This window comes from Molossus molossus, unplaced genomic scaffold (assembly GCF_014108415.1).
Source record: "Molossus molossus isolate mMolMol1 unplaced genomic scaffold, mMolMol1.p scaffold_m16_p_2, whole genome shotgun sequence".
Taxonomy (NCBI): Eukaryota; Metazoa; Chordata; class Mammalia; order Chiroptera; family Molossidae; genus Molossus; species Molossus molossus.
Genome location: NW_023425355.1, coordinates 124,094,008 through 124,106,100, shown reverse-complemented (window position 1 = coordinate 124,106,100; position 12,093 = coordinate 124,094,008). Strand labels below are relative to the sequence as shown.

The window sequence follows — 12,093 nt, the reverse complement described above, 5'->3', positions numbered from 1 at the left end:
GATAGAGCTGGAAAAATCATCATTTTGTAGCCATCACAGTATACAGACTGCTTCAAGCAAGAATCAATGGATACTATATCTAGGGGGAAATCTGAACAAGGAGTAGGATATATAAATGGTCTTAAATTATCTCCCCAAAGAATTGCTTATTAGTTGCAAGGGGGAAAATTTAACTATACAGTGGATAAACTGAGCAACATTCTTGACTGGGTGATCAAATTAACATCGATGAAGGACAGATGGACAGTGCATGCCTCCAGATGTGATACCCTGAGAAAAACATATCACTTTATTGTATTCCAGTCATGAATGCATAACCGGAAACTACTCATGAGGAAACAGACAAACCCCAAATGAGAAATGTTCTATTAAAAGAAAAAAAAAACAGGGGGTGAGGGGTAGTGAGACTATCATCTTAAGAATGCCAATGTCATAAAAGAGTAAGGCTAGAAAAATATCAGAGATTAAAGGAGACAGAGCCATGACAACTAAATTGAATACCTGATCCTAGACTGAGTCCTATACTAAATGGAAAAATATTTTTTAAAAAATGGATCAACTGAAAAAATTGAAATGTGGATAGTGGATTAGAAAAGACATTCTATTGTTAAATGTACTGAATTTAATCAGTTTACTGACTTGATAACTGTGCTGTGCTTATGAGAATAGCCCTACTTTTAGGAATTAGGCAATGAAGCATTTAGGGGTCAAGGGTATAACATATGCAGCTTACTCTCAAATGCTTCAGGAAAAAAACTATGTATATACAAACAAGCATGCATACATATGCACACAGAGAGAGGCAGCAAATTATAAGGCAAACAAGAAAAAATGTTAACAATAGATGAATCTGGGTAAAGAGTATATGGTGTTCTTTTGTACTATATTTTTTCTTGCAATTTCTGTAAGTTTGGAATTATTTCAAAATTAAGTCAAGCTCGGCTGCTGTGGCTCACTGGCTGAGCATCAACCCATGCACCAAGAGGTCGCTGGTTCAATTCCTGGTCAGGGCACATGCCCAGTTTGTGGGCCAAATCCCCAGTAAGGGGCAAGCAGGAGGCAGCCAATCGATGTTCTCTCTCTTATCGATGTTTGTTTCTCTCTCTCTCTCTCTCTCTCTCTCCCCCTCTTTCTAAAATCAATAAAAGAAAAAAGATTAAAAATCAAAACAAAACAAAAAGCAAAAAGAAAGCTTGTAGTACTATCAGGGGCTATGTCTTATTCACCATTACATTTCCAGAGCCTTACCCTAGTACCTGCTCAAAATGTTTATTAAATGACAAAGAATCAATTTTACTATACTAAACCAATCTAGCTAGTAAGATAGAAAAATATACAGATGAACCTTGCCCCTTATCTCCTGCACACCCACCACAATAAAATATTGGGGATCAGGGATCACCTATGTAGAATAATTTGTGAATTCTTAGGAAGAAAGAAAAATAGGTTTAAGCTACTGAATCAATGGGTATATTTTTCCAGTTTTGCCCCTTTTAAAACATCCCAAATCTGAAATGCTAAGAGATTCTGCCAAATTAACAAGCTAGGCTTTAATTTAAAATGTAAATTATTGCCCTGGCAGGTCTGGCTCAGTGAATAGAGCGTCAGCCCAAGTACCAAAGACTCGCAGGTTCAATTCCGGTCAAGGGCACGTACCTCTCGTTTGTGGTTCAGTCCCCAGCCCTGGCCGGGGTCATGTGGGAGGCAACCAGTCGATATGTGTGTGTGTGTGTGTGTCTCTCTCTCTCTCTCTCTCTCCCCACCTCCCACTCTATCTGAAAATAAATAGAAAAATTTCCTTGGGTGAGGATTTTAAAAATAAATAAAATAAAATGTAAATTATTTTAAAGTCCTTAATTACTTCCCATTTTCACAATAAGGGAATTAAATTATTTTATTAATTTTTTTTTTTTAGAGAGAGAGAAATACAGATGAGAAGGACACATCAATCGGCTGCCTCCTGCACGCCCTCTACTGGGGATCGAGCCCGCATCGCATCACAGGCTTGTGCCCTGACTGGGAATTGAACTGGGACCTTTCAGTCCATAAGAGGACATTCAATCCACTGAGCCACACTGGCAGGGTGAGGCCATCTATAATTTTACAGTAGTCACAGGAGTGCTACTTTGGCAAGTTACTGAAACTCTAAGGCAGCACTGTCCAATAAAAATATAATGTGAGTCATTTAAAATGTTCTAGTAGCCACATTAAGAAAGTTAAAATTAATTTCACCTGTTTTTATGTATTTTTATTAAACTCAATATATGAGAATATTGTTTTAACATGTAATCAATATAAAAATCAGATAAGCTAGTTTACATATTTTTTTAAAACTAAGTCCTTGAAATCCAGTGAGTATTTCACACTTACAGTTCTTCTCAATTCAGACGAACCATATTTCAAGTGCTCAGCAGCCACTTACAGTTTGTTGTGGCTACCTTACTGGACATCATAGCTCTAAGGCTTTGGGATTTTCATTTAGATGACAGGAAGACCTACAGCTCCTAGATTCCCTAATTTAATATCTCCTTTGAGGGTGTACAATTAACTAGGCAAAGGGCCTAGCACAGACTAGGTGTTCAAGAAATACCTGTTAGGTGAAATGAAAAAATAAAATAAAATTTATTTAATTTGATGATAGGAACGATCTTAGATAATCAAAGCTGCTTTTATTTACAGAAATGATAACAGTGTTTCTGCCAGGAAATGATTCCTTTATATTTCAGGGGCTAACCACATTCAAAACACTTGATGACTATTTAATCATCATCAATAAAGAGCTTCTGAAGTACCCAAAGGCTTAACTCAAGCTTTCCTAGTAGCTTCAAAGATGATTTCATTCATTTCTCAACCCTAATTTTAAGTCTTTAAAATATAAGGGCAATGCAGTAGTCTTGTAGCCTTTTTATGAGAAAGAATAAAGGGTGACAAGGGTCAATAAGAACAAAGTTTCAGGTGTCAAGGGCTTGGGCTCCACATACTTAGGACTCTTAAGAGCTACCAGCTCTCAGCTAGTTTTGTCAGCCTTCAGAACCTCTGGTGCTACCTGGGCTAAAGTTACCATTAATTTTTATCACAGTTGATATCAGCTACCCTTTACTGAACACCTATGCGCTGAAAGGTAGCTAGGATTATCTCCTTTTCACAAATTAGAAAAGAAATTCTGAGAACAGGCATATGGCAGAATTGTGAATGAAATCCAAGCCTGCCTTCTCCAAACTGTGTTCTTTTCACAATGTCATTGGCAGGTATCAAGGATGTTACCAGGAGAGTGATGACATGTGCCCTTCTTTGGGTGGGAAAAAAGGGCAGCAAACACTCAACAGTTTATCATCCAAATGGGGGGGGTGGTTACAGGTATGTGGGCGGTGGAAGACTGAGTAGGGAGAAATGAATCATTGTACAAAATAGCTGCTTTAGGACATATGAGAAGCAGAGCTAAAGGGAAGAAATTGCCTTTAAAAAACTGTACAAATACTTGCCTTTGAGAAAACATTAAAAAGCATCTTTAGCCCTGGCCGGTTTAGCTCAGTGGTTGGAGCGTCGGCCTGCGGTCCGGAGAGACCCAGGTTCAGTTCCCACTAAGGGCACGTGCTTCGGTTGCGGTTTGTCCCCGGCCCTGGTTGTTCGTGCGGGTGGCAGCCACTCGATGTGTCCCTTCACGTCGATGTTTCTGTCTCTCTCTCCCTTCCTCTCTCTCTCTCCCTCCCACTCTATCTGTACAAAAAATGGAAAAATATCCTCGGGTGAGGAAAAAAAAAAAAAAGCATCTTTAAAATTGATGCTAACAACTCACACACCCTCAAAGATGGCTACCATCTGAAAAGATGATTAATAGATCTACTTTTCATTATGAATAGGAATCTAAACTGATTAAAAAATGTCTTCTTAAATACCACATGATCTCACTTATATATGGAATATAATGAACATAACAGTCTGAGGAATACGGTAGACCCAGAAACATGGAAGTAGGGCACAGACTGACATCCCTCAGAAGGGGGGGTGGTGGGAAGAGATAAACCACAGAACTTATATGCATGTATGCATGACCAATGGACCTGGACAACGAAGCCGGGGATGAGGTGGGGGTGGGGTGGGGAGGGGGGTGCCAATGGGGTAAAAAAGATGAAATATCTGTAACAAAAAAATAAATAAAAAATTAAAAAAAAAAAAAGTCTTCTTAAGGGACTATGTATGTAATCTTAATGGTGGTTAGCACTCTACCCTACATAAACATTCACTCACATTAGCACTGATGTGGATAATCATTAAGTATTTCACAATATGTAAAATTCTCAAACTTAATAATTTCCTGACGATTATAAAATGTTAAAACACTTCTTTTAAAAAAAAGCAATTTCCTTTCGGCTCACTGGGAAGTTAAGCCAACAGACAGAAAATATTCCAGCCAATAAAACAAACCACACTTAGTTTGCCCTGGCCTGTGTGGCTTGGTTGAGTGTTGTCCCGTGCACCGAAAGGTTGCCAGTTTGATTCCTGGTTAGGGCACATGCCTGGGTTTCCGGCTCAATCCCTGGTAAGGGATGTGCAATAGGCAGCCAGTGGATGTTTCACTTTCACATCGATGTTTCTCTCTCCCTCTCTCTTCCTTTCTCTCAAAAAAAAATCTTAAAAAAACAAACAAACGGCCCTGGCCAGTTTGAGTGTCAGCCTGCAGATCAAAGGGTCGTGGGTTCGATTCCTGGCCCTGGTCGGGGTCATGTGGGAAGCAACCAATTGATGTGTCTCTCTCACATCTCAATGTTTCTATCTTTCTCTCTCTTCCCCCCTCCCTCTCCCTCCCTGCCACTCTATTTGAAAATCAATGGAAAGATATCCTCAGGTGAGGATTAAAAATACAAAAAACAAAACAAACAACTTAATTTTACAGTAACTTACTACACTGAAATACTTAAGACCATAGAATACAACTAAAATGAAGCATTGTCATATATAGTAACTAATAGATTTGGATATGATACAGATCAAAACATTCAATCTATTCTTGTCCATATACAATTAACCCTAAAACAGGGGTGGAAAACCTTTTTTTTTTTTTTTTTTGCCAAGGGCCATTTGGATATTTGTAACATCATTCATGGGCCATACAAAATCATCAACTTAAAAATTAGCCTGATATATTTGGTCAGGCTAATTTGGTGAGGCATGTGATGTTTGCTGGAATTGATTTCTCAGGCCTTATTCGGCCTGTGGGCTGGACGTTTCCCCACCCCTGCCCTAAAACAACACAGGTTTGAACTGCGCAAATCCACTTACATGCAGATTTTTTCAATAAACATACAGTTGGCCATATGTATCCTTGGCTTTTGCATCTGAGAATTCAACCAACCTAGATCAAAAACAGTATTTTTGATCCTTGGTTAGAAATCCGCAAATCCAGAGGGCCAACTGTATGCATTGTTCTACACCATTTTATATAAGAGACTTGAGCACATCTGCAGATTTTGGTATCTGTAGGGGGGTAGTGTGGGTCCTGGAACCAATCCCCCATAGATACTGAAAGACAACTGCTATTAAGTTTTGAGGGAATCAAAGGTTATACAGATATTTGACTGTATGGGGGTCAGTACCCTTAAACCCCCACACTGTTCAAGGGTCAACTATATATCAATGTATGCAACCACTACGCAAAGTACACATGGCGTTTGTCTCTTAACATTATATTCAGATGCTAGTTTTTATACAATATTAAAGTGATGAGTGATGATTTGACACCTTAAAACCAGGCAGAGGACTCAAACATTATCCAAACTGAACTAGCTAGGCTAGGACATGACCAAATTCCTGGGACACCCTTGAAACACCCCCACTAAAACACAGATGGCCACAGCTGTGGACTGGAGCTGTGTAGGTGGTAACCCTAGATCAAGAAAGGAGAAAGAGTAAAGGCATAAATCACAGTTCCAAAACCACAACACCCAGGAGATTCTGTGGAGTCGAGCCTTTACTGCCTGTCAGATTTTCAGGGGCTCCTAATTTCTGAAGGCAGGATGAAGATGGGGGATTTGAAATAGTATGCTTAGCAGTAGAATCACTCAGGCTTCCTCCAGTACTGCAGTTTAACCCTTGCCCTCCAACTTCAGGCATGTGGGCAGCTGCTGGGATTTCTCCCAATAGAATTCCTCCTCCCAAACAGAGGAAGCTCCCCCAGAGCGCTGCTATGATGCTACAATTATCCAAACTCTAGTAAATGATCTTTAAATCTAGTGCTTTCTTTCCACAAACTTCTCTGAGCCCAGCAAATATGGACAGTGCTGTTATAGCCCTGACTGTTTACCTTTGCTAGAATTTTAGCTCACTTCCTAAAATAATTAGATCACAGATTACAATCCAGTGGTCTATGAGCTGAATCCAGCCCACCCATCTGCTTAAAAAAACAGCCCTGGCTGGTTTGGCTCAGTGGTTAAGAGCATCGGCGCGTACCAAGGAGTTGCGGGTTTGATTCTGGTCAAGGGCGTGTACCTCAGTTGCAGTTCAGTCCCTGGCCCTGGTCAGGATGGTGCAGGAGGCAGCCAGTTGATGTGTCTCTCTCACATCGATGTTTCTCTCTCTCTCTCTCCTTCTTCCCCTGCCTCCCTTCCACTCTGTCTGAAAATAAATAAAAAAATATCCTTGGATGAGGATTAAAAAAAAAAAAGTGGCCAGCTGGTGTGGCTCAGTGGTTGAGCATTGACCCATGCACCAAGAGGGCGCCAGTTCAATTCCCGGTCAGGGCACACGCCCAGGTTGTAGGCCAGATCCCTAATGGGAGTGGGAATGCAAGAGACATCTCTCTCCTTCTCCCTTCCTCTCTCTCTAAAATCAATAAAGAAACAACAAAAGTAAAACAGAAATAAAAACAGTTGGGCCTCACTTTGAAATAGGAAAATTTTACATAAAAATTTGAATATCTAGGTTTCCTCTGAAAAATCAGATGATCTAGCAACAATAGGCAACAACTGGTTGCATGCTCTCCAGACTGCCTAGTTTCTACTGTGTCCCAGACACTGAGGCCTGGCTTTGCTTTATTCATTGAAATATGTGCTGGATCTGACACATGAAATGTGTTAGAAAGAGAAGCTTAAGCCCCGCCAGTGTGGTTCAGTGGATTGAGCATTGTCCCATGGACTGGCAGGTCCCAGTTCAATTCTCCGTCAGGGAACATGACTGAGTTGCAGGCCCAATCCCCAGTAGGGGGCGTGCAGGAGGCAGCCAATCGATGTATCTTTCTCACATCAATGTTTCTATCTCTCTTTCCCTTCCTCTCTAAAAACACAATCAATAAAAACAATATATATATATTTTTTTAAATAGAACAGCTTAAAGATAGTACTGTAGCCCGGCCGGTATGGCTCAGTGGACTGAGTGTCGTCCCATGAACTGAGAGGTCCTGGTTCTATTCCTGGTCATGGCACATGCCCGGGTTATGGTCTTCATCCCGTAAAAGTTATTATTTCCCCTAAATGAGCCTTCCAAATAATTTCTAAACTAACTGTCCTATAGGATTTTCGTTACAGTGAAAACCATTTTGAAATAGTCACATATTTGCTGTATCTATTTCCTATTCTGTTATATTCTCAAGAGATACACTATATGGACCAAAATAATATTCACATTAAAAAATCATCAAAATCATTGTCAAATTAAATATAGTCCCTAGAAACAAACAGAAGCATATTCAGATTAAATTTAAACTTACTGAATGTTCTTCCCCATAAGTGAAGCATATTCAGATTAAATTTAAACTGACTGAATGCTCTTCCTCATAAGTGAGTATCTATTTGCCAGCCACCACCTGTATAGGACTTTTCATATGTGCCACTCCCTGCCATCCCCTATTAACCTTCCCCAAAAATAAAAATAAAGGTACTTGGGTTCTCCCAATTCTGAGGTTAGTAATGAGAAGGTAGGATATTAAAAAATAAACAAAGCTTAATGACCTTATTTATATACTGGTATGTGAAAAAACAAATGGGAAAGCCTTATTTGTTATTAGAAATATTTTGTTCAATAAATACTGAGTTGGTGTTTGGAGAACAATAGTATATAGGTTAGAGAAATCAAAGATTGCCTATAAAGTGACTTTAAAAATATCTCAAGAACATTCTGGAAAAGGCAAAAGATCTGTAGTTGCCAGGGGTTGGTAGGGAGGGAGAGAGGGTTCACAGGTGAAGCATAGGAGAATTTGTCAGGTGGTGAAATTATTCTGTATGATGCTATAATGGTAGAAACATGACATTATGCACTTGTCAAAAACCACAGAACTTTATAACACAAAGAACAAACCTTAAAGTATGCAAATTTTTAAAGAAATGTAGGAGGTCAGGAGATCCCAGGAAGGAATAGACATTATGTGACAGAATCCAACTGTATTACAAATGTATGAAACAATATCACTGCAGGAGATACAGGAAAAGGTGCTAATCTAAATGACTTTGGAAATTAGCGGAGTCTTTAAGACTAAAGGCAAAAGGAACTACACACAAGCACTGTACTCCAGTTGATAAAGTTGCTTCCTGTGGGAGTACAGGTTAACAATTCAGATACTTTTACCCATGGGGGGGTCTCAGGTTAACAAAACTGATATACATCTATACATGTATACTGGGATTGAACAATTAAGTAAATGATGGTGAATGGTGGGAGCCATGTTTCTCACTGCTGGAGTGGGAGGTTATAGACAAACAAGGGGAGAAGACTAGAATGATCCATGTGATAATGGATCAGAGTTGGAGACATCAGTATGAATTCATATTTAGCAGATAAATATAGATACATATTTATATATAACCAATTTACAGAAATGGATACATAGAAATATTTATAGATATGCATAAATATACAGAGCAACACTACGAGCAATGAGCACACCTAGCACCCAGATCCTGCAAAAACATTCTCTAATAAGAGGACCCAGGGCTTTGTAGAGAAACTGCTGATTCTAAAACTAGAACAAGGGATATACAGGATGAGCCTGGAGAGTCTTGCAGTGTAATTAAGTACTCAAAACAAAAAACACAACCCTATGACAATGAGGGGATGTCAAAGTGACACAGGAACCAACCAAAAGGGCTCCTAATGGCCAAAGCTGGAAAAAAGAATTTAAAGAAAAATGTTTTTATTGATTTTAGAGAGAGAGGGAGATACACTGATGTGAGAAACATTGATCAGCCGCCTTCCGCACACACCTTGACCTGAGATTGAGCCCACAACCTGGGCATGTGTCCTGACCGGGAACTGAACTGGTGACCTTTCAGTGCACAGGACAACACTCAATCAACTGAATCACACCAGCCAGGGCCAAAGCTGGAAAATTTTAAGCAACAAAATAAAGTAGTATTGGATGATGACCCAAAGTATAAAATAAATTCCATAAACTCATAAACAAATAAATAGGGGAAAGGAGACCCAATCTACCATGCAGAAGAATTCCCAGTCATTTATGTAGAACACCCTCAAGGAGATGGAGCATAACTTTCTACCCCTTAAGTGTGGACTATATACATAGTGAGACTTCTTTCCAAATAGCACAGTATGTAAAGAAGTATTTTGTTTTAGTTTTTTAAAGAGTAACCTTATAGTGGAGAAACTTGAATAACACCTTCTCAGCCAAGTGACCAAAGTCAACATTAACAGTGATAAATCATATTGATAGTGTGTACTCCTGATGTGATGTGATGAGAATGGGAGAATGACACACTACCTCTGTGGTCTTCCTCCCTAAAACCCATAACCCAGTCGAATCATGAGAAAAACATCAGACAAATCTCAGTTGAGAGACATTCTACAAAATACCTGATCAGTTCTCCTCAAAACTGACATGATCATCAAAACAAGGACCGTCTAAGAAGCTGTCACAGCTAAGAGGAGCCTAAAGAGACACGATGACTAAATGTAATATGGTATTTTGGTGGGATTCTGAAACAGAAAACATACATTAGGTAGAAACTAAGGAAATCTGAATTAACTAAAGTATGATAACAATGTTTCAATATTGGTTAATTAATTTTAACAAATGTACCATGCTAATGTAAGCTATTAATAATAGAGGAAACTGGGTGCAAGGTACATGGGAACTCCCTGTATTATCTTCTCAATTTTTCTGTAAAATTAAAAATGCTCTGAAAAATAAAATTTATGTAAAACACATTTTTTAAATTACCTCAAAGTGGTTCTTGAGCCCTGGCACAGGAGTCTTATTCACATCTCCAGGTCTTAAAGCACCGTCTTTTCAGTAGCCTGGAATTCTGATAAAATGAGACAGTTATCCTTTTGCGAACTTCCAAACTCAACATGGAAAGACGACAAAAAATCATAGACTTCTGGTGCCTTAAAGTAACAGGAGACAGAGGGCTAGACCACGCTTTTAGGGCAAGTGGTTCTTTCCCAAGTATCATCGCAGGCTGAATCATCTTATTTTCCTTTGGTTCACAAATATCTTCTACAGTAATTAAACTCTATGTTATTCCATAGAAGAGAGCAGCACTTCAGAAAAACAAAAAGGTAGCCCACAACTCATTTCTTAAGGCTTCTGCAGCATACCTGGTTGTGACTTACCATCTTAAGCCTCCCTCCCCCCAGCCCATTCTATGTAGAGAAGAAAGGATGAGCCTGGGCCTATCAAGCATGTATAAAATTTTCTATTGCATAGCCAAAATAACACATAACTTTTCTAAAAATACTATTATACAACTCATTTCTGTTCTATGAAGAACAATTATACATAGAATAATAATAGCTTTATTGGCTTATTTTGACAAATGAGCATTCTCTTTCCCCATCATTTAGAAACTAGCTTCATTCCCCGTAAACCTAGTAATTCAATGTTAACTTTATTATTTTAGGGCAAATATTGGCTTATATCAGAGCCATCATGCACACAAGTTTCTAATTAATCTCCTGACTCAAAGTCATTTTATAACGACAGTAGAGCTAAAATAATATCCCTTGTTTATACTGTATACTTTCAGCACTTTACCATAGTTTTTATCTTAATTTCTGTTACTTTATCTTAAACATTACCCAAAAATGAACTTCAAGTATGAGCAAGAAGTACTGTACGCCTACATGAATGCTGTCTTCTACCATATGCAATTGCTTTTTCCAATCTCCTGACACATGACAATGCAAAATCCACCCCACATTCATGTTAACTTTCTTCCATCAACTTCAATCAGCACAGCTTTCCATCTTTCCTAAAGGCCTATTAAAAGTCATCGTGTGTTGCCCTGGCCAGTTTGGCTCAACAGTTAAAGCGTCAGCCTGTGGACCAGAGAGTCCCGGGTTCGGTTCCCACTAAGGGCACATACCTCAGTTGCAGTTTGTCTTTGGCCCCAGTTGGGGTTGTGTGGGTGGCAACCAGTCAATGTGTCTCTCTCACATCAATGTTTCTCTCTCTCTCTCTTCTTCCCTCTCTCCCTCCCGCTCTATCTGAAGATAAATGCAAAAATGTCCTCGGGTGAGAATTTAAAAAAAAAGTCATTGTGTTATCACTTTCAGCACTTGAAATAATGTTTATTAATTTTTAATTCTCCTCTAAATTTTATCACTATAAATCTTGAGAATTAAAACCAAACATGTGCTCTTTTAGCTATAGTGTCTTGTGCACACTGAATCTTTTGTAGGATGTTTAAATAATTGAAAAGCTCATTTGCTCTGATTGAGATGTCCCGAGGTCTTTGTTGGGTCAATTATCAAATGACATTATTTAAAATGAAAGTTAGGCCCTGGCTGGTTTGGCTCAGCAGTTGGAGCGTCAGCCTGTGGACCAGAGAGTCCCGGGTTCAGTTTCCACTAGGGGCACGTACCAAAAAAAAAAAAGAAAGTTAGGACAACCTATCGTAACATATGCCAGAGGCAGATCATCTTCACATTTTATTACTTAAATAAAGAGATTACTTAGAACAGTGTTTTTCAAATGATGGGCTGTGACCTCTTAGTGAATTATGTAATAAATCTATAGGGTGATGTTAAGTATTTAAGAAAAAAAAGAAACATAACAGAAAATATTAGAGTGCTTCACACATAGCAATGGTCAATACCGATTAAAAAAACTTATCTGAGGGATATATATATATTCTAGCTCATGAT

The 12,093-nt window shown here is 38.8% G+C and overlaps 1 protein-coding gene across 12 annotated transcripts in view; it reads right to left on the bottom strand.

The window, feature by feature from the left end:
- Positions 1–12,093, bottom strand: part of TAB3 (TGF-beta activated kinase 1 (MAP3K7) binding protein 3) — a 65,908-nt gene that overhangs the window by 33,446 nt on the left and 20,369 nt on the right. For 9 of the 12 annotated variants that reach the window (XR_004960547.1, XR_004960545.1, XR_004960546.1 and 6 more), the window contains exons 3-4: positions 10,166–10,250; positions 9,799–9,921 (exon numbers count right to left, since the gene is read on the bottom strand). The gene's annotated coding sequence lies outside the window, so the exon portion shown is untranslated. The remainder of the gene's footprint in view (positions 1–9,798; positions 9,922–10,165; positions 10,251–12,093) is intronic. The other 3 variants (XM_036270350.1, XM_036270349.1, XM_036270348.1) reach the window with 2 other exon arrangements.